Consider the following 27,014-nt stretch of genomic DNA (forward strand, 5'->3'; position numbering starts at 1 on the left):
GTATGAGCTGTGTAAAGGTACGAGCAACTTTTTGCTACATAATTTTCTAATACTGTGTTCATACTTAACCAATGGAATGTTCTCCCTGATGGGTCTAGCCTCTCTACCAACTTAAGTGGAACTTGGAAATTCCTCTTCCTAAGCCCTAAACACAACAGAACTAGAGTTGCACTTGACTCAGGCATTGAATGCAATCTGAGGTTTGATGGGATAAATGTGGCCTAAGCAAGACAAACAGAAACTAATCTATACGATCCAGTGAATATGATTGATGTAACATGCTATTCAGCGATATGTTGACTCCAAAGAGAAAGGATTACTTTAGATTTTTTCCTACACTGCTAAGCAGGTAAGTCTGTGCAAAGGGTTTAGAATGAAATGTGTTTTGTTGTTCTTTAAACTATTTTTTTTTCCTTACAAGGTGAAATCACAGCAGAAATCTTTTTTAGGTAAAACTGTTTGCAAACTAGATCTGTACACTATGTGGGTGAAGGATAAGGGCAGTCAACAAAATCCTACACTTTGCAGGCCAGGATCTGGCCTTATTTTTCTGGTTGCATTGGCTAAGTTGTGGGTACTGGAATTCCAGCACTGAGTTTTCTTTAATTAAATGCCTCATTCGTATATTCCTGGCATCTAATGACTAGTGGGCAAGAATCAGGTCTATTATTTGAAGCCACTGTCAATGGTTCTGTCACTGAGGTTAGACTCTGTCTACTACTTTCTAAGAGTAGGTGTCCAAAAATAAAATCAAGAAAAAAAGGTTTGGAAGGAAAGATGGCCTCATACTTGAGGGCAATAGTCAACCTCTAACTATGGGATATTAAAATAAAACTTTCCCAGGGCAAAGAATATCTTGTAACTGACTATTCTGAGTTTTTTTGCTTCTACCACCTAAGCAGCTGGCATCAAACATTGTTGATGATGGAGAGCTGGTATGCATGGCTGCTTCTCCAGTGGAAGAAATTTTTATCTCCCAGAAGGAAAAACTGTATAGGCATTTATGTCTACAGATTACTTGATCTTTATCTAGAATTGAATATTCCAGACTGTTGGAATTCATGAGAGCACTGCACTTAAATGGGTTTTCAGTGGTTGGCACAGATTGACTAGATCTGTGTCAGCTGATAAACAGTTATCATTATAGCACAGATGGTATATACAGATTATTACTCAGTCTGCAATGGCAAATAACATCAATTATTATATTAAATTCTACATAGAAATATCGTGAAATAGATCAGTACCTACAATCATGTGTCATTCTTGTGTCAATGTTTTCAGTGAGCTGTTGAAAGTAGTCTCGATTTTGTGTGGAGAATTCAGCCAGTGTGCCGGACAACTGTCTGAGTGTTTCTTGCAAGGGACTCGGACTTGCAAGGAGATGAACCGGTGTTTGTTTATTAGGAGGACTGAGCTGAAGAGAAAAGCATGTATTTGACTGTAACTGAAATGGTATAACATCTATTTGTTTCAAGAGTCTGGAGCCCAAGAAATGTTCTGTGCTTTGCTGAAATAGAGAAATGGATGGGAAATCATTCAGAAGCAGTGACCAGGTTTTGTTCTCTTGTTCATTTGCCAACACACAACTTCACCAAAAAAAAAAAAAAAAAAAAATTTTCATGAAATTACATGTTATATCGCCTTAGGTTATGTCTCTTCCTGGATGACTGTATGCCCTCATTAATCTGAGCTACATATAATAGAGTTGTGCATCAGTACAAAATATAAATGTATATATATATATACACATCATACACACACCTGCAGGTACATACACAGACACGTATATATACACCACATATATACCTCACCACTCTTAGATAGGTATGTGAGTTTCTGTACAGAGCAAATCCAAATGCATGTCTCCAGTGAGAGCAAAGGAGCACTTGAAGAAAGTGGCAGTCAAGATGGCTGGAGGGCAAAGACCAAAAATGTGCTGTGATAGGTATCAAAGGAGGAAGTCTACATGTAGCTTCAAAAACTGATTGTAGAGAAATACATGAAGGCATTTGTGAAGGACAAGTTGGCAGTTCTTGCTATATGTATGACATTAATACTCTGATGTATCCTGGCCAGTTACTGAATTATGAGTAAAGCTTAAGAAATTGTTTTTGACACTTAAAGCACTTCATGTCATGATACTTGGTTCAAACTCCATGCTGTGTAGCCAGACAGTGGATCAGAGCTGACTCTTAGAGTGGAGACAGTCACCTGAAGGAGAGTGGGCTGTCAGATGGGCTCTGTCAGCAAGGAACCTTGAAAAAAGAAATTCATTCCCATACTCTTCATCTACAAATCAGAGTAATTTCCTGTCCCTCTTGGATCTATGCTTCCAGAACGTTTTCCAGTTTATGGTTAGGGAGAAGAAAGCAGGTATTTTCAGTGGTGTAGTGGTAATTCAAAGGGTGAACTTACTTCTCTGTTGTATCTATGAGGTGAAAACCTCAATGTTGTCCAGACAAGACATCAGTAATTCCTATCTTTCTATGTTTATTCTCATAACAGTGAGAATGTTGTTTGTTAATAGTATCAGTCCTTTTAATTTCCAGGAGGTGAATTTAAATTTTCGTTTTATTTTTGTACATATTTTCTGATCAGTAAAAGACTGTCTGGTATTCCCTGATAAAATTTTATTTTAGACATATAAAAGGACCAAGTTTAGAAAGTAATTTGTGTGTTCTCTATGTAGTTTAGCATTATTTCTATATGTTTTCAAGTCTGAAACCTGACTGGCCACACCCTATTCTTTCTGCAGACAAATATACTTGCTTAATATATTTTTAAAATGCCTTCATAATAGTTTTCCACTAAATTTTCTGTAAAGATAAATGACGGTAGTATGCAAAGCAACAAAGATTAATGTATCTACTATTCTGAACACCTGATATGAGCATATTTTGCATTAAAGAATCAGTGAAAGATTTTTCTTATTTCCTTAATCAGCACTTAAATACCATTTTATATCAGTCATTTTAAAATTATCCATCTATACAATATCTTCCTTACACAGTCTGGAAACAGAAAGGTGTAGAAGAAAGACAATAGTTGTGTTTGAAAATTCAGTTTGGATATTTGTCATGTAAGCTCTGAGTACAAATAGAAGTATTCCGGTCTAGTTCCACTGACATCAATGAGAATTTCAGCAGGATCTGATTTGTAAAAAAATACAACTAGGATGAGTGAGAAAATACACGTTTGGAAAAGAAGGTGTAAAGAAAAAAAATAGTTGAGGTAAGTCTGTAATGTCATGAAACAGGCACAGTACAGTATCATCTATCTCACCTGGTTGCAGTCCCATAAGATTCCCCAAAGCTTCCTGAATAACTCTGAGCTCCTGAAACAGGAATATTTTTTCGAAGTGACTTCAATATTACAGAACACCCCAGGAGGTCTATAAACTTGTTAAAATATTAAGAAAGACATAGCTGTTAAAAGAGCAGTTCTTAAATCAGCTCCCAGGTGGAATATGAAAAAAAAAAAAGCTCCTAAGGGTTCAAAGTAACACTGTTGCATTGAAAGCTGATATTGCTCAGTTCATTTAGAAAATACTATAAACTACTTTACTATGGGAATTTGGTAAAGGAATCTTTCATTAATAGGAAAGATTGGACTGTGCACTGAAAATAAAGTGATGTTTACACAATTTTGAAAGATCTTTCAAAGATTCAATATCCTTCTGCTGTGGCTTACTGTAAGCACCATATTAAATTTGCCATTTTTTAATAAAATAAAAATGTCATAATTAAGTAATTACATTGTGGGAAATATGATTGCACTTTGGACAGATACACAATCAGATCTTTAGTTATTCCTGAGGTTTTTTGTTTTAAACAAAAGCCTTTGCACTAAAACACAATCCCAAGGGGTAGTTGTCAGCATGTATCAAATTTAGTCTGAGACCAAATACTGTGAGGTTTATAAAATGTCAAAATTTAGGGTAGTTAAAGAATTTGTTTAATTGCAAACAAAACTCCCCATGTTCATTTATGACTGAGTAATTTCATACTAGGATTCGATGTGAATATCCTTCTTTTCAAGGTTCAGCTGTTCTGTTTATGACTTTTAGGTGATTCAATTTTTTTCCAAAATGTTAAATTATTTTCACCTTTGTAACAACTCATTCAAGAATAGGTCAAATATATTTCCTCATCATTTCATCCATTGTTTGACTGATTGTTGCTGCTTTCTTTGCAGAAACAATGTTTAATTTAGTCCCACTGTCCCGCAGCTAGGATGTTAAATGAGATGCACAGGCTCTAGTGCACACCTTGCTTTTCTACTAAGCCCATAATTTCAGAGGGTTTGGCTGTCGGTCACGCCTTTCATGTTAGTTTTGAGATTACAGTGGAACTAACTCAGACCTTCAGGGGCTACAAAAAGGGAAATACAGATTTCTGAAGATCTTGTTTCCCCCAAGACTTTTTCAGAGATCCTGAAGAGCAATGTGCATGATGAGGACTATGAGCTTACTGGTGTGCTGTGGTAGCCATTGCCTGGCCAAACAGCACAGCCCACCTGACACAACTGGAAATAACAACAATTCATATGCAATAATGCTATAGAAATGGAGAGGAATGCATTTTATATCAGACTTGATTGATATTAAATATTTAAATTTAGATATGTATGGGATGCATAAGGTATGAATAAGTATTCCCAGATAGGATTGGTAGTTTGGATTTTGTAAGGTCTCATTTATTTTAGATGCATGAAAATTAAGAGCTTGCAAGAAAAAAATATGTGAATTTATAATGGAATTGAAAATATTATTTTTATCCAACTGTAGTAACTACCTCTTGATTGGCAACAATGAAATGGAACTTTGAAAGTAGCAGAAAAAACCTGGTTGAGAAAAAGGAGGGAAGAAAGTTCAGGGAAGGGAGAAGATGAAGTATGTACACATGCCTGTATGTAAACAGTAATGAGCATTAAATTTGAGCTCCATTAAGGGAGATTTAAGATTCACTATGACAATTTTTCATAGATTTTTTAAAAGAGCATCCTCTGTGCAGCATCACATATCAGTATAATAAATTAGGATAATACACAGAATAACCGAATTCACTTGTGTTAAGTGGAAAAAACCTACAAAATATTTTTGTAATTCAAATGAATAGACATCTAAGGTTTCTTGCTTTTTAAGCTTTTATACTCTCTAAGAAAATCAAGAGAATAAAATTTGTCTTGAAATTTTGATATACACCTCACAGTACAAGGGCTGCAGCTCATAAAGAAATCCTGACTGAAAGATTTATCTTCTGGAAGAAATCCATGTGGATAAAGTGGCTAGATAAGAGAGGATGGAATAGCATACAGTAGAAATAGGTTCTTATGCTTTTTGCAAATGGAATTCTTTTGTTCATTGTGTAAAATATTCTAATAGAAAGGTTCAGTGTACATATTAATTGGTGAGATTTAGGAGTACCAGATATGAAGCCCACACACGCTACCTCTGATTGGCTCAGAAATCAAGTTTAATGGAGTATAACAAAATAATAATATAATGCTTGCTTTCTGGGTCATCTGAGGAACACCTAGATAGCACTCAATTGGGAATGTATACAGAAAAATAGCAGGCTTGCCTCTGTGGGGCGTTGTCTCAATAGGTAGCACATTAAGAAGTAGGTTTGTTGTATAAGAAAAACAGGATTGGGTCCCGTTTGTTTACTGTATTAGCTAAAGAGCATCTTGGCTCTCTGGCAGGGCAGCCCTTTTTAGCTCCATGTAGCTGAATATTCTATTAAACTGGAACAGATAATATAATAAAACCCATTATTATTTCTTCCTAAAAATCTTGCTCACAGTGATGAAAGCATTTAGTCTGTTAAACTCTGGCATGGCCTCGATTCAGGAAAATGCTTTGGTTTGCACTGAAATCTACCACTTTCAGACTAATGCCTAATGTCATGCTTATTATATTCATTGATTTCACAAGGAGAAACATGGACTTCAAATTAAGGATCTGCTTAAGTGCTGTTCTGCAGAGATACTTTCCAGAAGTGGAGCAATGATAATCACAATTAGATTAAGATGAACATGGCTATTTTACATACAGACAAATTCCTTTATAACTTCATCCCTCTGATAACCAATAGTCTTAAAAAATATCACCACTTTTTTTTTCAGTTTGACCTGTATTTCACACATATATAAAGCTTACCATAGCAGTCTTGATAATCCCTTTTACAGTCCCTGACTGGTTTCACTTGTGAAAGTTGGAATAAACAGAAATTTGGTTAGTACAGGAAGGTTAGGAAGTGTTTACATAGTCTGTAATTGTGGTTCATCTGTATCCAGCCAAAGGGGAACCTCTAATTTTCTAGTTTATGTAATTGAATTTTTAACTGGTGCACAGTGAAAGCTTTTTTTTTTTTTTTTTTTTTTTTTTTTTTTTTTTTTTTTTTTTTAAACTCTAATTATAATGTATTCAGGCTTCAACATTTAAATAAGCAACTAACGGTCTATTCTTGACATTTCCTCCTGGAAAAAAAAAACAAAACAAACCAACAAAAACCAACCCAACAACAAACCAAACCAAACCAAACACATCCTTCTCCCAAACCTGTAGGAAAGACTTGAATGTTTTACAAAGAAATTACTTCCTATAATCAAAATTGCCTGGCTATTTAGTCAGGGAACTTGGGTCTAGTAGGCATACTAATGATTTTAAAAGACAACCACATGCATGTTTCATTTTACACTTTCTAATTTTTTCTCATTTCAGTAATTGTAACATATGTTCTGTTTATATGAATACTTCATGACTAACAAGTATCTGAGAAACTGAAAAGTAATAGACAGTCCTGGCTTGGAATACTGCCATGGAAAAGAAGTGACTCAGGTACATTGCCTTCTCTTAAACCACACTTTGCTGATGAGTTTCATCTAAAACAAAGAAGAAAGAAAAGCTATTTGTGGTAACATGTATAAAATATTAATATCTCTTCAGATACTCTCAAGGAGATGAGCTGTGCTTCAAGGACTCTGAAAACTGAAGTAAACCACAGACAAAGAAAAATGCTAGAAGGAAGGAAAAAGGTCTGGGCATTAATTCTGTCTTGCTCGGCACTATGTATAATCAAATGCACTAGAGTAAGCAACTTCAGTAAGAAATGTCATTTTACCTCTAATGTTAAAAATAAAACAGCAATTCCTAACCTTTTTCCTTGTAAGAAAACATAGCTGATGCAATGTGAATTAAAGGATAGTGCCATTTTCCCAGGACTTCTGTGTTTACATTGGGTGCTTCTTTATGAACTGATTTTCAGTACCTATCTCTGTCATCCCTTCAACTGTGTGTAGGAGGCCTCTTCAGATGCAAGGAGCCCTCACAGACCACTAAGGGCCTTCTTTATTGACCACTAAGGCTTCTGTCTGTTTTGTAGATAGTGGAGCTGTTATGGGACGCTTTTCTTTTCAGCAGTAATGCACAGAAGGAGCCTCATGGGCATCAGTTTAAGTGTGATTTAGAGGTTGGGATAGGAAGTACCACCAGGTATACTCTACCTCATATCCAGTCTAGTTCAATATGAACTTTTGTAATTGTCAAACCTCAGTCAGCCTGACTGGGTGAGGCATGATGTAGACATATTCCTTCCCATGTGTCTGTATCCTGCCCTTCCTAGGTATGCCCCGTTCCCAGCTTCCCCACTGGGACATTAGAGGAGAGGCCCACTGGGCACTTGTTTTGGTCCAGAAGTGTCTGGACATGTAGAGAAAGAAAGAAACCTCTCAATTACCATCCCTCTTTACATGCTGTTGCAGATTTTCATAGCAAGGCTGGATTCACAGAAGCCAGAAAGTTTCTTCCCAATGACCCACAAAATTATTCCACCAGAGGTGAATGTATTAATCAAGTGTATAAAATGATGCATTGGCTCTATCACAATGGTGTACCGAACATGGTCAGAGCTGGATACCAGACAAATAATCATCTGGACCTAATGTACAGCAGAGACACTCTGTTACAAGAAAGTGATTTGAATCTCGGAGTCTAAAATGTCACAGTATTCAATTTCAGTACCCTGAAACATAGATGTATTATTTCCTTACAAATACAGTGAATATATTTGGATCCTTACCTCTATAGGAACTGATATTATGTCTCCTGCAATTCACATCGGGATCAATCTAAAGTCCACTAAAATCAAAAGGAGTCTTTGTATTGCTTTCATTGATCTATGAATCAGACCTCCAAAGAATAATAATGTAAATTTTTGATGTTCTGATTTGTGTATCATTTTGGACAACCGTTTAAATGTAAAAATGTTTCTGCCAATTTCACTGAAGACTGCCTCCTTGTGATTTCCAGAAATCATTCTGAGGTCCTGGAAGAAATGGTATGATTCGGGATTGTTTTCATTTTCATTCTGCCTCAGCTGACCTGTATCAAAGATTCTGTCACAGGATCGTAGAATCATAGAAGTGTTTGGATTGGAAAGAACCTTAAATATCACTTAGTTCCAACCCCCCTGCCATGACTGGGATACTTTCCACCAGATAATGTTGCTCAAAGCCCCGTCCAACCTGGCCTTGAACACTTCCAGCGAGGGGGCATCCACAGCTTCTCTGGGCAATTGGTTCCAGAGCTTCACCACCCTCACATTATGGAATTTCTTCCTAATATCTAATCTATATCTACCCTCTTTGAGTTTGAAACTGTTACTCCTCATCCTATAACTACACTCCCTCATAAAGAGTCCCTGCCTATCTTTCCTATAGGCCACCTTTAAGTTCTGGAAGGTCACTATAAGGTCTTCCTGGAATCTTCTCTTCTCCAGGCTGAATAACCCCAACTCTCTCAGCCTGTCTTCATAGGAGAGCTGTTCCAGCCTCTGATCATCTTCATGACCCTCCTCTGGACCTGCTTGAGCAGGTCTATGTCCTTATATTAGGGGCCCCAGAGCTGAACACAGCACTCAGGTGGGGTCTCACAAGAGTAGAGTAGAGGTGGAGAATCACTTCCCTTGACCTACTAGCCATACTTCTCTTGATGCAGCCCAGGATGCGATTAGCCTTCTGGGCTGAAAGCGCACATTGACAGGTCATAGTCAGTTTTCCATCCACTAATATCCCAAAGTTTTTCTCCACAGGGCTGGTCTAAAACCACTCATTTCCCAGCCTGTATTTTTGCATGGAATTGCCCCAACCTATGTGCAGGATTTTACACTTGGTCTTGTTGAACTTCATAAGGCTTGCATGGGCCCACCTCTCAAGCTTGCCAAGGTCTCTCTGGATAACATCCCTTCCCTCCAGCATGTTGATCACGTCACATATTTTGGTGTTATTGGCAAACTTGCTGAGGGTGCACCCAATCCCACTGTCCACGTCACCAAAAATGATGTTAAACAGGACTGGTCCCAATACACACCCCTGAGAAACACCACTCATCAGTGATCTCCACTTGGATATTGAGCCATTGACCACAACTCTTTGAGTACAACCAACCAGTCAATTCCTTATCCACTGAGTGGTCCATCTGTCAAATCCATGTTGTAAGGAATGTCATGGGGGACAGTGTGTGACATTTTTATCCTTGCTTTTATAGTATTTCTGTTTATAAGTTATCAAACATGCAATTCAATTTATTCTGGACTCATTGGCAAAATTCTCAGGTATTTGATAAACCTGACTCTGTGGGAATATCTGTGAAGTCTTTTGACCAATTTACTGAAAAAAAGTAGGACCATTTACAATCCTCAGGTTAATTTGTCTGCTATTACAGATGAGAAGGTTTTTGCCATATATTGATCAGAAAACAAAGGAACTAGGATAAGTAAGTGCGTAAAAAAAAGGGAATAGAAATAAATAATCAATTTTTTAAAATACAGGAATAGGAAATGACATACTTTGATGTAGAGAACTAATGTAATTATCAGATAATCTTAAAGAGGAAATAGGATTAAAAATAATCATGAATAAACAGGAGCTGTGGCTTAGGTCCTTAAGCATCTAAGTCAGTCTCTCTGTAGTCTTTACCTATCTATTTGCCTGATATGTCTATTATTCCATTGATGTTCAGGTAGAGTAGGATAATTGGCTCTCCAAAGCCCAGAGCCCTACCTCTAGTAAAAGCCTCACTGATTCTGAGGCTGCCTTCTTACAAGAAAAGTAAGTTTAACTAACTGCAACAGTTCCAAATTCCTCTGAAATGCTCAGACACTTAGGCAATTTGTGTTCACTGCATGCTTCCTAAACCTTCTCCTGGTGGGCTATCTGATGAGAGTATCTTCAGCTATGGAAGGCTGAGGATTAGGTCCATGTTGCACCATAAGGCTCTGATGTGACTTCTACCTCATCCCACATGGAGCACTCTAGATACTGGATAGTTGTTCAAGTTGGGGTTAAACATCCCATATTTTATACATTTTGAACTATGCATTTACACCTATTTTTCATCAGTCAGATGCTAAAACATCAAAAACACATCTCTTTCTTCTTCATTTAATCCTACTTAACTGGATTGAGATGTTTATCAGATGTTTAACTCCCCTACTATCCCAGGAGGGGATCCTGGAAATATAATAAGGTCCAAGAACCAGGCAGCAGGACCCTTGACATTTAGCTATTGAATATTTACATGCTTTTAAAAAGTTAATCTGTGTGCATGTTGAGATAAATATTTGGGAAAACAAAAAACAAAAACCAAAAACACCCCAGGAAGATTTCTTTCTTCAAAAAGGTTCTAAGTCATTATTCAACCATAAGGAAGAGAAACACTGAGAATTTACAGAGCTCATATCTGTAGTCATTGTTGCAGAAAGTGAAGACAAAAGAGACAGTCTGAACATGACTGGATAAACCACTACTTGTTCTAATAGTACATTAATAGAAATTAGTAGTATTTAATAATTTAATAATAGTGATATTAATTTAATAATAGCGGTATTGACAGTGGTATTAATACCAGTATTTAATGATACTGGTATTAATATTAGTGGTATTAACAGAAAGTAGATCATGAAGGTCCTTGATAATTTATCACTTGGGTTAGTAGGGTAAAATCCAACAGGAAGCAATTTGCAATATTCCTGAACAAAAGCTGAGTAAGAAATGAGTAAAACCTGCAGAACGACTTTATAAAAACAGATGAAAGACTGTAAGTTAGAGCTGGAGGTCACTGTGACTGAAGCTGAAAAAAAAATCCATTTAATGAAGGAAGACCTTATTTGTGCGTCAAGATATAGAAGAACACACAGCTGGAGACCAGAAAGCAATTGTGTCTGTGTGTATACCACAATGTATAAAATGATAGATCTGTGGAAGCCATCATCATTACCATCCTGCTTTGTGACATTGTCTACTGTCAGAGGCAGGATGATAAAGAGTTTGGTTCCCTAGGATGTGGTGTCAGATCTAATGGCTGTTGGGAATGGTTGCTTCCTGGGAGAAGCAGAAAAAGCCTGTTCAACATAAGAGCTGTTGGTGAGCATGTGATTTTACATGTGCCTAAAGCATTCTTTTATTCCCTATCTTCTTAGCCAAAGTGACATGTTATACAGAAGCACCTTTCTGTGATAAGCAGGTCTAATGAACATGATAAATTAAATGGTAACATTGGCGGAGGGAAAAAACCCAGTTGGTAATGTTGAGAGTCCATTTCCATTTAAAACTACATCTTAGAATTCAGCATCAAAAGCCATGGATGGCCTTAGACTGAGCAATGTCAGTGAACACCACTGAGGAACCAGTTAGCTACAGGGAGGGTTTAATCCATTACACTGTTACACTTAGAGATATTTTTTGATTGAGTGCTTGCTTATTTCCTTAAGGAAAAAAAGCCTGCTTTTTAAGTTAAAACATATTACCAATTTTTCATTGAAGGAACTGGCAATTTGGAAATAAAAAAAAAAAAAAGAGAGGAACATCTGTGCTAAGTTTCATCTGTACATCAGGAAAAAGGAAGCTGTGTCAAAGGGACAACTGTCAAACTCACCTAATACACAATCTGACTGAAAGGAAAAAAGGTTGCACCGTGTATGTTTCTGGCTTCTTATGCCCCTGACAAAGGTTTCCATCTTTCAGATTGTGGTGCTTCTGTCGACTGTGATTATTGCTAAGACTGCAGCAATATTATGTTATATATCAAACATGTGACTTCTTTACACCGTTCTGTTGGAATTTCTTTGATTTCCAGAGTGTTTTATAGAATAAGACACATTAATCAGCATTGCATACCTGTTGTTGTTGTTAGCATCCTGAAGGAGATAAAAAGAGGAAAAAAAAAAAAAAGAAAGAAAGAAAGAAAGAAAAAAAGCTGCTACTTTATCTTTGAAGTGGCCAGGCTGCAAGGGGAAGTAGTTAATTCCCCATGGGTAGGCACAAACATTCTTTCACTTGTGACATGTGTAAAGGTTGCTGTTCAGAGCAGACTCTTTTCAGGACCCATTTCTTCTGGGCACTTACATTTCTAAACCCCTCAAGAGGGTCGTACTTGTGAAAAACAGAGTGGAAGCTCTGGTGTTCTGGTCTAAGATTACACCAGCATTTTTGTGAACAAACTTTGGATCAATCCAGAGTTGGAAGTGAACATGAAAAGTGTCAGTAACTCTTTTATAAGTCTTTTTGTGGTGCATCTGATTGACCCACATTACGATGTACAATAGCATGAAAGAGTGTTAGTAATCAGTGCTAATGAATACATGTACCTACCTGATTCATATACTGGGCATTACCCCTCACTAATGCTTTTGTTTTGCATTCATTAAAATTCCTATCATGACACAAAATGCTGAACATTTACTATAACAAAAACAAAAGCAAACAAAAAAAATGAGACACATTTATTGCAAATTTCAGTCAAAAAACATATAAATAAGGAAATCACATAGCACAGGCACATTGTCCCAATCCTACTCTACTTTGGTTCATTAATTAATGTTTTTAGAAAAGATATTTACAGTGAGACCTCAGGCGAATACTCAGAGAGAGCTTGTGGCATAATCCTTCTCTGTCCTCCCCTCTTCCCCTTCCCCCACCTGCAAAGGAGACTGGTTACTCCTTTATTTTTTTTTTTCTTTAGAGTCCAGGGAGGACTTAGAGAAGTTCAGTCTTCATGATTTAGATTTATATAAGCTATTTCATAAATCTCCTTCCCAAATAAACTTCTTACAGAGCGAAAATTGACATTTACTTGCTGGTTTTTGGTAGAACTATTATTAAAGTGGTTTCAATAAATGTAAGATCCTAGCAGAAATGAGGATTGTGTATGTAAGTATGTATCCAAGTGACAAAAAGCTGGTATTTTATTTTTACCACAATATTTAGCTTGAAAAACTTGCATGGATATGAAGAACACCAGATTTTATTCCATAACAATTGATTGTCTATCTGAGTTCTTTCTAATACAAGCTATCATAACTATATGCGACAGTTGGTTTTATGTTTTGTAAAAACAAATATTAATTTGAACATTACATTGTATTCTTCTAAACAAGAAAAGATGTAATAGAATCCATTCCTTACTACATTAAAAAAACCTGTTTGATGACGAAGTGTTTATAACTCGAGCCTTTGCAGATTGCAAGAGAAGAAATACATAGAAATAAAAGCCCTTTTAGTCCAGCTTCTTAAATATAAGGGCTTGAGGATATGTTATGAAAGCCTTATTTTTACTGATGATGATTCCTTGTAAATTCTAATAGCTGACCATATGGTGTATTTGTGTAGTACAATGCATCTACAGAGAAGGAAAAGAGAAAAGGGGTCCATTTTGAGAAGGCACTTCCTGCGGTATCACAAAAAGGATTGGGGAATGTGGAATAGACATACGGTGACAAGACAAAAAGGCTTCTCTGCATGTAAGACATTATCTCAAAGCAGGCTGAAAAACTTTTTCTGCACGTCTTTATTTTTCCATGTCATTCACTGCTAAGGAGATGTGATTGATGTGATTATTTGCAAGTTCAGGAATGGAGGAACCTGGAGTATAAAGAGAAATGGATGGCCAGCTATGCTCAGGAACACAACTGTACAGCTATGAATTATTCCCAAGTGTGGACTTCCAACTACAGGTGCATCTTTCCAACCTGTTAGGGAAAACCAGTAAACAATTTTTATCTTTTTCTCCCTGGAAAATTAAAAAAACCCAAACCTATGTTCTACTCTGCTGCTCAGTGCTATGAGAGCTTTAGTACTGTGTTAACATGTTCAGACTAAAGCCAGACTAATGGGGGGCTCTTACTTCTCTTTGCTCAGCTATCATGAGATCTGTTTGCTGAAGTGAAGTCTATCAGACAGCCCTCCAGGCCAAACTAAGAAATGATTAGTTTGAGGATTAGTCTGAGGATTCCTCATAGGAGTCATGCTGCTCACACCTCCCAGATAGCATCTATTGCGGGGGTGCACCAAAGAAAGTATAAATTTACTAGAGAAGACACAAATATTATAAAGAGTCTTAAGGCATGAAGAAACACACTCTTGAGCATGGGCTCAAAATTTGGTCTATGTGTCCCTTCAGGAAACTGAACCTCGGTCTATGAGGTAAATGTGGTTTCCCTCTATGCAGATTCTTAGCTCCATGAGAAGGGGGACCCATGAGACTGGGATTTTTTTCTGTAACAATTATAGCCTTTTGTGGTGGTTTGACTTTGGCTAAATGCCAGGTACCCATCAAGTCTATCACTTCCCCCCCTTCCCCTTGTTTTCTCAACAAGGCAAAGAGGGGAAAGAAAATAAGATAGACCAACCCTTGTGGGTAAAACAAAGGCAGTTTTAATATAAGCAAAGTGAAGCAAAGGTCCGTGTGTGGAAGCAAAAAAAAAAGAGAAGAGATTTATTCCCTACTTCCATGAAGAGGCGGTGTGTGGCCTTCTCAGGATCAGGGCTCCCATACGCGGAGCGGTTGCCTCGGAGGACCAAGGGTGACCCCAGCCCCTTCCTCCTTTCTCCCAGCTTTATCCCGAGCAGACGTCACATGGTCTGGGATATCCCTTTGGTCAGTTCGGGTCAGCTGTCCTGGCTGTGTCCCCTCCCAAGATCTTGCCCACCCCGTCCCACTGAGGGGGGAAATGTCGGAAAGAGCCTTGGTGCTGTGTAAGCACTGCTCAGCAGTAGCCACAACACCAGGGTGCTGCCAACACCCTGCCAGCTCCCAGCATAAAACACAGCACCGTGAGGGCTGCTGTAGGGGAAAATCAATTCCAGCTCAGCCAGACACAGTACAACTTTCAGTCAACATAACTAATTCTATTCAAATGTCACTTTCCAGACTGTTCACCACCATTAAAAGCAACTTTGTTTGGTTTTGGGGGTTCTTTTTTAGGACTTTCTCTATAATTCATATAATCAGCCCCCAGATTCTAGCAATGTAGGCAGCTCATGCAGCCACAGTTGGTACATTTCAGCTTCACTCTTATTTGGCTCTGTAATGTTATTCAGTACCTCAGGTGTGCTTTTATGCTCCTTTCATAGTGGTGTGAATGTTTGCCACTCATCATAATCCTTCAGATCCCCCATTTCATAGGTGGCGAAAGTGAAGTGTAGAAAGAAAAGTTGCCCTGTTTGCCTAAGCCTATGGTTAAGTTGACAATATGGGAAAACAGAATCCATGAATTCTGATTCTTAGCACTGTGCTCTAAGTACTCATAAATACCCACAGAAACCAGGTTTCTGTCAGATTTCACAAAGCACAGAACTAGTCAAAATTTCTAGTGGAGTAATTGCCTACTACTGCATGCAACCTAATTCCAAATAAACACCTAGCAATATATTTTATTATATACCTTTTCTAGAAGTACAAGTATTGGATTCTGTCTCTTCCAGCTGAAGTGCAGATGCAGTACTGATGTCAGACCAAGGCTATCCTTCAGCCTTTGCCATCATTCTATACAGCTAGGGTTTGTCTGAGGCTGAAAAAGAAGGAAACCAAACAGAAACCCCAAACCAAGAAACCCTAAACAAACATAAAAAGTTTGTTTCCTGAAGAAGAGAAAAAAATAGACTGCAGCTGACTCCCACTAATTACCAAAGCCTTGCTTTTAAAAGTTACTTTAAAAAAATGTCTTTGCTGAGAGTAAACTCCACCACATTCTGTGTGATGATGGGGAAACCCGGATTTAGGCATGCTACACTTTGGACCTCACCCAAATGATCTGCTTTTCATCCTTATTTACTTCACTCATTATATGACTCAGGTCATTAAATATTTCAGACTCAGATTAGGTCCACAAGAAAGTCTTTCCATCCTGCCAAGGTGTCATGAGATGGAGTTCTATTATCCATCACACTCCTAAACAGGGATTTCCTCTTACTTGATTCTGAGTAATAATTTGGAATTGAGGCCTTGGTATTCCCTCCGAATTACTCAGTTGAGCTTGTAGTTCAGGGTGAATGATTCGTGCAGTAGGTACATTGAGTAGAGGGCAAATTGTGCTGTAAGTGATTCTCATTTTGTAGCTGGAGTGTATATTTTCCACTCACTTCATTTGTTTCATCAGCATCAATTCAGCCTTCCAGAAAACCACACCCATGTCAAAAATTATTGCAGGAAGAGAGGCTGAGCTAGCATGGCCACTCATTTCCCTCAGGGAAAACTGCCTCATATCAACCTTTAGAGGATGCTCTTGTAAACAAAACTAGAAATCTTGTCATTTTTTATTCCTTAGAGAGAAAGTCACTGCACCTGCTGTGTGATAGCAATCACATCAAGCTCCTGTAGTTTCTAGCCTCTTCCAAGCAATGTTTTCACAGACCTTCTCTGGAACCCTTCCACCTGCCTCTCCTGGATTCTGTCTGCTTCCAGGTGGAAGACCAGTAGCTCTTGAGATCAATAACCTGAAAAAACAGTAGCCCAAGAGATTCCATTTCATAATGAACTTGGTCAAACTTAACTGGTTCAGAGCTGGCGGACATTTTTCCTGAACACAATTTCCACTATAGAGGCTGAACTGACTTCTTTGGAACATACCTTCAAAGGCTGCAGTACAAATTCACTTATTCCTTTCTGTATTACAAGGGCCATAGAGCCAGGATTTGGTCCAAAAACTATACTCATAAAATTCTCCTTAAGTACTGTATCCAGTAACAAAGAATTATAACAAGATGGGGTCTGGAAAGAAATCAGTCACCATTGTCAAAGACCAGGCATCTTTTCCCTTGTGAACAGTCTTATGGTGCATATTTCACACATATAATAACTTACAAAAAATATAATCATGGCCACTATATTTACAAGAAGACTCAGAGCAATTGGAAGGCAGTTTATAAGCAAGCATCTAGATTTTTTAAAGGTTCAAATGTCTGGAAGCTGTCACAGAGGAAAGAAAAAAAAGAAAGAAAGAATCCACATATGTAGGCCAGAAACAAAAAGGGATTTACAAATTGTGATGTTGAACATAGCAATGCCTACAAGTTTCATGGACATAACTGAAACTACTGAACTAAGATCTTAAGAACTAAGGACCGTGATCAGCAGACAGTTACATTTCTGGAAGTGGGACCTGGACTAATCACCACATCAAAGGGTGAGACACCTTCTCCTGTGGGTAGAAAAAGGTAAAGGGGCATGTCTGAAACTGTAGAAGGAAATGTTAGTTCGAGGATTCATGGTTTTCACACTGGCCAAAAATGAACATTCTGCAAGAGGCAATTCAGAGCATCTAAATTTGGATTTACAGGAAACTGGCTCACTTTTTTCTCTGAACATGTAGGTGAAGGAGGTGAAACCCTATCTGTTAGAGCCATGAAATGAACCCTAGGAATACAAGCAATGAACTCACTGAGTATGTCTACACTGCTAAATGAAACAGGGTCAAGGAGAAGATTGATCACTGAAACTCTGATTTCCCAATGTGTAATTGTTACCTCTCTCTCTGGCTCTGCGCGAGGCCTCTCCATCTAGATTTCTCCAATATCTATCTGTATGAAGGAATCTAGCTCTTGACAACAAGCCAGCACCTTGTCATTCTCTGTTATTTACCAGTAGAGCTGCTCTGATTAGTGTAAGCAGTTGTTTTAAGTTAAATAGATCACCTCTGAAGGATTTGTGTATATGCTCCACTGACTTTATCAGAACTCAGGCAAACACCTGGCTTCAAAAAAAGATTAGTTCATCTCTTCCTCATCAAGGCTAGATGCTAGAAAATTTAAATAAGCCTACATTTTATTTTGTCACACTAGATGCTGGACTTAAATACTTATTTTCTATCTCATGCACTGAACATATGTAGCGAAAACAAAGTAATAGCAGTAGGCAAAAGGGATCTGTATTCAGGTAGTATAGAATCTGTAAAGGTAGGACAGAAAGAATGTAAAGAAAGGGGAATATCTATTGATGTTGTTATAGATTTATGAAGAAAAAGGTTTCCACGGAGGTCCTTGTATCTGGGATCCAGATCTCCCATACAGACTGAAGACTGAGCACTGAAACAGAAGGTCTTGACAGTCCTGCCCTGGGAAGCTGAGAGGCCAACTTTGCTCCAGATCTGCAGTGACTAGAGGGAAGTGCTTTCACAGCTTAGTTCCTCTTCTGCATAGAGGAGATTATAATGTTACCTTTATCTGCTCTGCTTGTTTGTTTAGAGCAGATTCTAATGCTTGCAAACCAAGGTACAGAGCTGAACACACTATGGCCCAGGTCAGGTGAAGAAAATCAATTTTTTCCGGCAAAATCCCAACAATGGAGTAGTAGGTATTTTTTTCATTCAATCTAATTCTGCAAGGCAGGTGAGGATCATTCTCTTTTCACCTGCGCCTGCTATCAAGAACTGGAAACCTGAGCATGTGCAATGCTTTGAGGTAATACCTGACACCTTACAAGTTATGTCTTGTATCCCTTTTACAGAAGACTTTTCAGGGTGAATGTGATTTCAGTTATCAAACTCAAAGTGTTGGCATGTCCATATTGAGAATATGCATTAACAGGTGTTAGCAGAGCTTCTCTGTTCTTTATGCTGAAGACAGCTGAAGCAGGAGACTGCTATTTACCACCAAAATGTCAGCAAAGCACACAGAAAACTTCCCTTGACTGCAGTACCTCTTATTCATGGGAATCTTTCCAGGGTAAGCAGGGAAACTTTTTTCTACTTTATCTTAGTTTGCTCAAGGAACTGAAATCATCCAGGACTGAGTCACATGCCATTTGCAGAGCCCCTGACTACAGCAGAGCAAATTCTAAGAAATCCTTTATTCAGAATGTCCTCTGGTTCGGCAAGACCCTGGAATTCAGGTGACCACAGGAAGCAGCTGAGAGGTTTTCCAGCCTGACCGTATCAGCCGTCTCACCGCAAGAACTTCCTATTTTGGCTGAGTCCCTTCAATCAGTTTGAGGCTTCTCTGTATGATCAATAGGAGGGAGTTTAAGGACAGTTTGTTTGCCTTATGTTTGTGAAGCTGTTCTTGTTCCTTGACTTCTCTTTCTTACGGCAGAGCTACTCCTGTTTGCTTTAAGGCTTTAAATCATTGCTAATTTTTACAACGAGAAAAAGAGAGTAAAAGGCATATAAAACATTTTATATTAAGTCTCTTGAAAAGTTAACAGTAAAATAACCAACACAGAACAGAACAGAACAGAGTAAGACTTATGAGATAAATGAGACTATAAGATAGAGAATTACTTTATAGATAAACTGCACCTAAATAATAACATAACAAATAATATCCAAAATGCATATATTAAAAAATATGTAAATTCTATTGAAATGGAAATGTAAATGCAACTGCAAAATTTACAATGCAGACTGTTAATATAAATATGATATTAAAATTGGGAAATAGAAATGATAAACTACAAAATACTTTTATGCAGCCTTTGAAAAGTTTCATTATCATAGGGAGAAAACAACAGTCATGGTACAAAGCCATTAGTGTCTCATGAAAATAAGCTAGTGAAAGCTACCTCAGTAACTGAAAGAGATTTGCATTCATGGTTTTCTAGAAGTGTGAGTAAATGAATTATTTCAGTTCCTGGAAAATGATATTTGCATTAGATAGCTTAACATTTGAATAGGGCAAAAGGAGTGCATCTTATCTGTATCATATCACTGCATCCTATCTCAAAAATAACTATGTTGTTTTTCTTTCACAGAGAAGCTCTTCTTTTTCAAGTAGGGGTACAGTAGAACAAATATTTAATTGTTTTGCATAGCCAGTGATCTTTTAATCTCAAACTCAGCACAGCTTAGTGAGGGAAAACAGATATTTGTTTGATTGAAATAAATGTTTGATCCCTAACAGGACAGGTAGACTATCTGGAATACAGTGACTATCTTGTTCAAAAGTTATGCATATTAGTATTAGGTACTTTAGTTGATTTTTAAGATTTTTGAGGTAGGAACTGCTTTTTAGGGAACCTAACACTAAAAAGGCTTAATTACAAAACTGGTAATATTTTTTTTTACATTAGAGTAGGTCATTAAACCATGACAACTAATATCCTTCCTCCAGCACAGAGGGACACATGAAGGACCAGTGTTGGTTTAGTTCTTTCAATATACCTACTCACATATACATTATTGGAAATGAAAATATATTCCTTCCTTCCTTGGTGATTTGTTTCCAAAACCTGGAATGAAGATTACCATCCATGAAAGGATACTTGTTCAGAGGGTGTTCAGCTGCTTAATGAGTATGAACCAAAGCCCACCGTATGAGCCACAACTAATTCCTGATAAGGCCCAGAGGCAAAATCTATAGCTAAGGAAATCCTAATATGCTACTTGATATGAAAACATAAACTCCCCAAATCTAAGAAGTGTGAAGAGCAGAATCAACCCTCAAACGTAGCTTCCTGGTTTTACATTCACCAGGGGTATGGACCTGGATGAAAATCATTTGAGACAATATCGTAAAACATATTACATCATAAATCATAAGAATTACTCTTAAAAAGATAATTTAATCTTAAAAGCGGCAGTGGTAAACAGTGGATATTGCTTCAGTGACTAAGGTTCAGTGGATACTGCTTCAGTGACTAAGTAGTACAATTCTCTTCCACTACTATACATTGTGCAAAGATCAGTTGTGACATTTCAAATGGACACAAATGAAAGATGTAGAGTTAAGAGTATTTGCAATGGTGTTAAGGTGTCTAGAAAGCACCTTAATTTTTTATTTTATTTTATTTTTTTTCTTCAGTTTGACTCTCAGGTGTGCTAATATCTCTTTGCTCAATGTTGGTTGCATAAACAAGCTTTGAAAGGCATGTGTGAATAGTTCCATGAGACTACTCCCAAAAAGGAGGTCTCCTTGTACAAAAAAAGCTACATTAAGAGGTCTTTTCTTGTTATGGTTCTATCATAAAGCTTCCAAAACTGGTGGAACAAGAGCTGTGTTCTCTTACTGCCTTCCTGAGACACACCTTGCTAGACATCTTACTGTTCTCTCATGTGGCTCTCACCGTCCCTTTTTGCTCCAGGCTGGCCCCATGGCACAGCTCTTTTGTCTCCCCTACCTTTGTCCAACAAAATTAAACTGATTTTCAGGTTTCAGGCCAAGACATTTTTAAGCTTTGGCAAGTGAAAAGACAGAAAACAGAAAAAATGGTCATGTGAGATCACTTTACTCTGAATTCTCACATTGACAGAAATGCTTTGCTTTATTTGCCTTGAACTGACCGGATAATTTTTATTCTGGCATATGATCACACCTGTGGCATTTCAGAAGGATTTGCTTAGGTTTGATGATGTTACCACAGGTCATAATCTGGTTTATAAAAAGAGGCTGGAAGAGAATTAAAATATGGTGGCTATTCTGTTTCTCACAGATAACTATGGAGACAAGTTACTTTCCAAAACCAGTTTTGCTCCTGAAAGCACAGTTTGTCATCAAGAAAATGGCTGATGAGAAATGCAGCATTACTGTCTGAGTCACCAGCATTTGCCCTATCTCCTCAGTGCAATTCATTATGAAAAACATTGAGTTAGTCATAGCTAAAGCTGAAAGTAATAGAGAAAGATATAAACCCAAAAAATTTTCTGTAGTGAGAAGAGGAAAAGAAACTCTGGAGACCCCACTATCATAACATGCATTGTTTATTTGCTAACCCTTAGCACAGGGAAAGAGGTGGAAAATATGAAACCATAACAAGAGAAGTATTCATCTTATATCAGACTTCAAAAAATAAGTTGGATATGGCATTTGTAAATGATACTGAAAGAAATACAGTGCACTATAGAAATGTGTCCTGGATCGGTGTTTAGTGCATGGCGAATTACAAAATTTATTTGTCAATCTGCTGAGTAAATTTTATTAAAGTTCACAATTACCTTACACATCATGGTTTACTCTGTCTGCCTGAAATAAGGTCATTATGTCTTAATCATTTAACACACCCTCCCTCCCTCCTGCATATGTACATCTAATTTTTTTTTTTTTTTTTTTTTTTTTTTTTTTTTTAATAACAACAAGCACTCACTATTACATGAGAAATACTTGGCTCTCTCTTTCAGCTTTGCATAACTGTAAGGAAGCAAGGCTTTCCCTACAGTTTAATCACACCTTTCTTTTCTCACTTACACTTCAAGACTTCCACATGCTGGCAATTGAATTTCCAGCTAAAATCAGACATATAGAATCCTCTTGTCCCCTGGACAGACCATAAGCCTCTTCCAGGGTGTTTCTCATATTATGGCTGCATTCCTTTATTTTAATGTCAAGGCTAAGTGGACAACAGCCAAGAAAGAAAATTATACAAAAGTCCCTGCATTGCCGCCAGATTATCTAAGCCAATGACTGAAATACAATTAAAATTAATTTTCCCTCTTTCTGTGGAAACACAGTGGACATGGAGTGCAGCTGTTGTGATCTGATTTATTGGCTATCATTCCCACCTCACTTAACTCTTGCTGGTGCATTTTCAAAGTGAAAGAGTAGAAGTTCTTTCCTCCTATTTAATGGAAGTTGTATGCTCCAGATTTCACATAATAATTTTCCTTCTTTATAGAGTGTCACAGTTATTCAGGGTTCTTTTGAAAATAAGTAAAAAGTAAGGTGGCTGGATTCTGCCCACCATTATAGTGGTGTAAATCTGAATGATTCTACCAAATTCAGAGGGAGAAGGTTGGATTTGAATCAGCATAAAAAACCAAAATATAGACCAAAATCCATTCATTTTTCACACTTCAAAATATTATATGTATTATGAAAGGTACCGTGTTTAATGGTAGGGCACCCAGATTAATTTACTGAGAACGTAACAGTGATGACTCTGAGTGAGACCAAAAACCTGTGTCACACACCCTGTTACATCCCTGGTACTGGCAAAAGGATCCCCTTCTTGTCCAGGAGGAGAGTGTCAGACTCCCTGTCAGGAGGCCTGAGCACACCTATTCTCAGGCCTATATAGATACTTCCTCCAGATCCTACCCATTTACATTTCATGGATTTTCTGTCAGTGTTTCTGTGGACCTTCTTATATAAGCATTGACATTATTTAGCCAGGATATTGTAACAGGGTGACAAATGAGGGAAGAATATATCTTTTGGTCTTCAAATTGTGCCTGAACTATTTTATCCTGGACAAGTGTCAATAGAAAAATGAAAAATTTCTAACCACAGTTCTGCCCTCTAGTAATGATATATGGAGACCTGGATATAGCATTTTCTCAAGAACCGCTCTTTATGATAAACAAGCTCTGAATCACCCTCAACACTGGTGGAGGAGTCATGTAGTAAATATAAGCTGCCAAGGCAAATATTACTTTTTACTTGCTCCATACAATGTCTTTCTATTGATGATTTATAGATTTCCACACAGAAACATTTGATTCCCTAGAACAGAGACCATTTTCCAATGGAAGTGGGAAAATTCAAATGGATTTAGATAATGAAGTATTCCTTTGGCCTGGACATTTGGTGATTTTGTATCTGTATATTACATGTCGGTTATGCATGTTCTCTGTTGTATGTAAATTAGTCATTATATCAGTTTAGAAATATAAACTGTATCTATAAATAGATGGTATAATGGCTGAGATCTACCTTCAGTTAAGCACATGAAGCTGTATTATGGAAGGGACATTAATTATTATATTAATGAATGCTGATATTTCAAGAAATGCATTCAATTTAGATTTTCTCTTTAAATAAGGATCCAGATCTACTTTTATCCTGAATAATATCTTATTTAGTCCAATATATAATTCACACAGGTTTGTTAAGATATGATTACATGTTGGATGCAGGTCTCAGACGCGTGCAATAGTATCATACTTGCCAATTGTTCATCTGGGTTTTGAGGCCACTTCCAGTCTAAGAAACTATGCACCTAAGCAGAGACACACCAAATGTATTCTGTCATGCACAACACTGGGTGAACAAGCACATAAAATTAGAGTAAAGCTTCTCTATTGTACATATCACTGAATCATCTAGGTTGGAAAGGACCCTGCAGATCATCCAGTCCAACCATTAACCCAACACTGACAGTTCCCAACTACACCATATCCCTCAGCGCTAAGTCGACCTCTCCAGGGATGGGGACTCCACCACCTCCCTGGGCAGCCCATTCCAACGCCTAACAACCCGTTCTGGAAAGAAATGCTTCCTAATATCTAGTCTAAACCTTCCCTGGTGCAACTTGAGGCCATTACCTCTTCTCCTATTGCTTACTATTTGGTTAAAGCGACTCATCCTCAGCTCTCTGCACCCTCCTTTCAGGCAGCTGTAGAGGGCGATGAGGTCTCCCCTCAGCCTCCTACAATGTACAGTTCCATGTACGATTCTGTTAAATATCTGCATAACAATTCAAGTGAATAAGCATAAATTGAAATTCTTTTCCCGTGTATGCTTCTAACCTTAGGGGGTTTTGTAATTTTGTTTCTTCTGACTGAAAAATAGAAAAATGACTAGTATTTTTCATCAGTTCTGAAGTTCATAATTTTCTGGGTTTTCATCTGTAATTTTGAGAATACTTTTTTATCAAGATGTATGCTGAATGACACTTTTTTTTTTTTTTTATGGAGGAATCTACCTTTGCATGTCTGTGAATACAGGTAATTAATTTTGTATTTTGGAGCTGAAAGTCTCAGTTTTGTTCAGCCAGTCAGGCACCTCTGAATTCTCTCCATTTATTAATATTAATGCCCTAGTTAATGAGAAAATATCCAGGTAGTGAATTAGTCTTCTTATGTGCTTACATTTAAAGAACACTGTGAAGCTGTTTTCAAATGGTAAGGGTCCAACCTAGCTACAATAACCTGTAGGATTTTGCAAGAGTTCTAGAAGGAGCTATTGTCCATTGCCAAAGGACCTACTTTCCTCCATGCATTGTATGAATATCATAGGCAAATCCTTGTACTTACTAGCTTAAACAGTACCAGGAAATATTCCCAGATCTGAAACTCATTTATCCTGTTAAAAGTTGAAGTTTGGGTTGTGCCAGGAAGACTTTCCCAGACAACATCTACTTGTTGTCTGGGAGTTAGTACAGAGTAAAAACCCCTCTGCTGAGCAATCTACATACAGCCCCTAGGGTTCTGGGAGGTGAAGAGTTTGGCTGGGTGGATGTGGGCTATTCGGTGCAAGTTGGACTCTCATGTCAAATGTATACTGAGCAAATGCTGAGTATTAGTACTGATGACAAATGACCTGAGGCTGTTAATATTCTCATTTTTCAAATTTGAAGCAAAGCTGGGATGGCTTTATTTGTGTGACATCCATATTGCAAATGTATTTACTCTGGATATTTTTCATCTTTTTTTATTCTGCTTCAACAAACTATATTTCACAGTGTTTTCTTAAAAAGTAAACCTCACATTATTTTTTCTTTCACTTTGTATACCAGTTACCTCTGTTCATGGTTCTCAGATTATGAATTGTGTTAGTTCTTTAATTTTATTTTTATTAACACAGGATAATAGAATAAATCAGGTGGGAAGGGACCTCAGGAGGTCTCTAGTCCAATTTCCTGCTCAAAGCAGGAGCAGCTTGGAGGTCAAACCAAGTTGATCAGGCCTTTATCCAGTTGGGCCTTGAAAACTAAAGATTGGGATGGCACAACCTCTCAAACTGTTAGTACATCTCTTCCCAATTTAAATACAGTATAATTTTACATTTGATTCAAAAACTCAGACAGAATGGCAAGAATTTCGACTATTTCTTTTTTGGCTGAGAAGAACAGAAAATTGTTTGCATATGTTTGGGGGGTTTTTTGCTGTTCAGAAACATATGTACTTTTAATTTTGTTTTGTTTTGTTTTGTATTTAACCCTCTTCAAAACTATGTATTACATACCTTTAGGAAAGTACCAGAGGTCATTAATTGTGTCCATTTCTTCAAGAAAGTAAGTTCACTTTTTCTGTCCTGTTCCTAGCAGCTGTGATAATACCCGCTGTCCTTTTGCATAATTTGAGACTTTCTTCCCAGTACTGAATAGATGTCTTAAGTCATGACAAAGTGAAGACATATTCTATTATCAATATGCAGTTCAAATAACTCCTGGTAAGAACAATAATAGTTTTTCCAACAATATCAAATGTTTATCTACTGAAAACCTACATTTTCTGTTGGTCTGAATCAAATACTATGAATTCCAGCAACACAGGAGTTAAACACAGTCTTGATTCAATCTGGAGTTAAAGTATATTTGTAGTTGTCATTTCAGTGATTGAAGTGATATGCTGAGTTAATGAAGTATATGGATTTTTTTAATAGATTTGGGAGAGTAGAAAGATTACAGCTGTGCAACAGTAGATGCAGAAATTAGTTCAGCGAAGTAGTTAGCAAAACTGAACAGGTTAGTGGACGTATGTGGAACTCTGCTACACCTAGTGACACTATTTTAAGTTCTGTAGGAAGTTAATCCTGCTACAACTTGACTAAAGACTGTAAAAATATCTTTGCCAGGAAAGGGTATCAACATTTTAATCTACTTTGTGCTGATAAAGAGAGGGAGAGGGAAGGAGTTCATTTTCATGGAATAAGATGAAGGTGAAACAAATAATTCTTTGTCTTGAGAAACATTGCACCTGCATTAAGTTCACTGCTGATTCCTTAGTCGAAATTTGATTTTTTCCCTCTCCTCCATCCCTTCATTATTTTCAGCACTGAGGAATGTGAGGCATGTAAGCCATCCT

The sequence above is a fragment of the Athene cunicularia genome (assembly GCF_003259725.1).
Source record: "Athene cunicularia isolate RWA chromosome 1 unlocalized genomic scaffold, athCun1 chr1_part1, whole genome shotgun sequence".
NCBI classification, from domain to species: domain Eukaryota; kingdom Metazoa; phylum Chordata; class Aves; order Strigiformes; family Strigidae; genus Athene; species Athene cunicularia.